Genomic DNA, 3,357 nt, shown 5'->3' with positions numbered 1-3,357 from the left:
TGCCCCAATACTTTTGGCAATAAATTGTATGTACCAGTTTTGTATATGGATGCACAGATACCAGATCAGCACTACGTTCTTCATAGCGTGTCTGTACCATGTTTCCGAGCAGATTTACCTGACCATGCTGATCTTTGCATTAGATGCTTCCTTTGCTCCAGAGGTCGCTTTGGCACTGGCAGATTTGGAAGGTGGCCCTTTAGGTATAATAAATAAGATTAGAAGTCGCAGAATAATACAATAGAGTGGAGCATATGGTGCGGTGTTAGATTTCACTAGAAACAAAAGTGAGTGTACGTAGAGGGGGGTCTTCTGCTGACCCGGTGTAACCTCTGAAAGCCATCTCAGCATGACACCAAAAAAAAAATCAATTCCATCCAATAAAATGTCAGATTATTAATGGGCTCGTGTTATACATAGTACTTTGCAGTAAGACGCAAGAATTAGAAGGATTACAGGGTTAGCAACATAATTAAAGGTAACAGTGTGCTCAGAATGTTACAAGGTCATTGGGACATAAAGGAGCCGGGCTATGATAATAGGATGCTGCAGTGATAATAAGGCAATGGGAAGCCAGGCCATTGTCTTAGCATTGTACTGGGGTAATAAGACTCACAGGGGCTGGGTTACTAGAATCCAAGGTTACTGGGGTAATAAGACTCACAGGGGTGGGTTATTGGAAAGCAATGTTACTGGGGTAATAAGACTCACATGGGGTGGTTTATTGGAAAGCAATGTTACTGGGGTAATAAGACTCACATGGGGTGGTTTATTGAAAAACAATGTTACTGGGGTAATAAGACTCACATGGGGTGGTTTATTGGAAAGCAATGTTACTGGGGTAATAAGACTCACATGGGGTGGTTTATTGGAAAGCAATGTTACTGGGGTAATAAGACCCACAGGGGCTGGGTTATTGGAATGCAATGTTACTGGGGTAATAAGACCCACAGGGGCTGGGTTATTGGAATACAATGTTACTGGGGTAATAAGACTCACAGGGGCTGGGTTATTGGAATACAATGTTACTGGGGTAATAAGACTCACAGGGGCTGGGTTATTGGAATACAATGTTACTGGGGTAATAGGACCCACTGGCATTGGGTTACTGTAACTTGATGTTACTAGGGTAATAGGACACTGGGAAGCTGGGTTACTGGAATATGAACCTACAGGTGTAATAACACACCACACGGGAGAGCTGAGTTATTATGATATGACGTTACCAAGGGAACAAGACACTTGGGAGTTGGGTTACTGTCATATGATTTTACTGGGCTAATAAGGCTCACTGAATTTCTTTCCATTATATACAAGCGCTATGACACTTTGAAGATGGATTACTGTAGAATAATAAGACATTCAGGAGTTGGGTGACTGTTGTATGATATCACAGCAGTAAGTTGCTTTTTGGAGCTGCATTACTATAGGGTAGAAACACATTCGGGAGCTGGGATATGGTTAGGTGATATCACGGGGGTATAATGCTTTGGAGGTGGATTACTGTGTAGGGTAATAAGGCACTCAGGTGTTAGGTTACTCTTATATTATAAAAGGTATATGACTTTTTATAATATAATATAGCACCTTTACCAGCTGCCTTAGGGTAATAAGACATTTGGAAGTTGGGTTACTGTTATATGATATCGCAGTACTATGGCACTTTAGAGCTGAGTTACTATGGAGTAGTAGGACATCTGAAAGCTGTGTTACCATTCTAAGATATGTAAAAGCAAAACCGGCCCGAAGCAGGTCAGCAGCAGGTCAAATTCACCAACAATCTCAGAAGTACCTCTAACCCTTTGACACATGCCCAAAGTCCATTGACACGGGCCCTTAGGGCTCCCAATGATTTTGTGTCTATGGGCTATAGACGCCGGGATCTAATCCTTTATAGGGAGAGTAATGGGGTGAAGAGGCACTTACCTGCAATTCTAGCGCTCGCTGGTCGGGGGCTATCTGTAGCTGTTTTAGGAGACTGAGATGGACTTGCAGTTTTCACGTTTCTGGTCGCAATGGGTCTAGAATTCGCAACTTTATTTGTAGGCCCCCCTTTGACTTGTCCATTGGTGGAGTCCATTTTGACTGAACCTGTGGAGGTGAAGGACATGGCATTAGCTAATGATACATCGCATATGTTGCTGCTTCCTTCCAGGTTTATCACGGTCTTGCTGCTCCCCTCCTGACACCCCCGTCCTCAGTCATAGGCCTCTGAGACTGTCAGATGGAAATGCCCAAACAGCCTGAATGGGTTTGTCTAATTGCCCCATCCCTCACCTGAAATGCTATGTAAAGCAGGACTATGGTCAAAGGAAAACCCCACATATACCATGTATTCGTCAATAGTAATGACACAACAAGTCTTGTTTTTATAATTCATATACAGGATTTATATAAATCCGACAGTTATCAAAATAAAGGGAGACGGTACCGTTACAATACGATTCAATATGGAGGAGGGTTAGGAGGACCCTTATTCTGAGAGGTTACAGTCTAATGCAGTGGTTCTCAACCTGTGTAACCTCAGGACCCACATTTTCCCTTGGTCATTAAGTCGCGACCCAAGTCGCACTGCAATGGAATGAACGATATTAGGGTACCGCCCATTCCAGTGCGGGCGTACGAGCATTGCTTGTGCAGCTTACTTGTGTCCCCTGTAGAGGTGCCGGGAGACAGAATGTGCCGGGCCAGGCACCTCTATAGGACACGTGAAGGAGCTGTAAGCAATGCATGTATGGATGGAGCTCCCTCGTGGCCATAGTTCCAGCCCACCCTACCTCAAGCTGACACTCAGCACTGGGCAGCATATTTTGAATGGCTGCTTGGCGCAAGAACTGACAGTTGAGGAGCCTCTCACCTAGAAAAGTGGAAGGCATGACCCACTAGTTGAGAACCAAGGGTCTAATGGGAGGAGCAAGCAATAGGCTTCCCCTGAAGGGATACATTTTCAGGGATCCCCTAAAGGCAGACAGAGTAGGAGATAGCTGGACAGATTGTGATAGGGAGTTCCAGAGGATGGGAGAGGCTCTGAAGGAGTCCCGGAGGTGAACAGGAGGTCTTGGGGGGAGTGGAGAGGACAGTTTGGGTGATAGTTTGAGACAAGGTTGGGGATGTAGCTTGAGGAAAAGTTGTGGAGGGCTTTGTACAATATTAGCATTTAAAATTTAATTAATTGGATGAATGGAGGCCAATGAAGGGATTGGCAGAGAGGGGTGGGGGATGGAGGCCAGTGAAGGGATTGGAAGAGTGGGGTGGGGGGATGGAAGCCAGTGGAGGGGTTGGCAGAGAGGGGCGAGGGGATGGAAGCCAGTGAAGGGATTGGAAGAGTGGGGTGGGGGATGGAAGCCAGTGGAGGGG

General features: G+C 45.5%; 1 long non-coding RNA gene across 1 annotated transcript in view; it reads right to left on the bottom strand.

Annotated features, from left to right (window-relative positions):
- Positions 1-167: 167 nt before the first annotated feature.
- The window catches only part of LOC108790536, a 13,480-nt gene continuing 10,290 nt past the window's right edge, over positions 168-3,357 (bottom strand). Inside the window, exons 2-3 of the long non-coding RNA XR_001941453.1 lie at positions 1,927-2,091; positions 168-197 (exon numbers count right to left, since the gene is read on the bottom strand). This is a non-coding gene — a long non-coding RNA (uncharacterized LOC108790536). The remainder of the gene's footprint in view (positions 198-1,926; positions 2,092-3,357) is intronic.

The sequence above is a fragment of the Nanorana parkeri genome, unplaced genomic scaffold (assembly GCF_000935625.1).
Source record: "Nanorana parkeri isolate BGI_ZX_2015 unplaced genomic scaffold, ASM93562v1 scaffold479, whole genome shotgun sequence".
In the NCBI taxonomy this organism is placed as follows: Eukaryota; Metazoa; Chordata; class Amphibia; order Anura; family Dicroglossidae; genus Nanorana; species Nanorana parkeri.
This window is presented reverse-complemented; position numbering and strand designations above follow the sequence as displayed.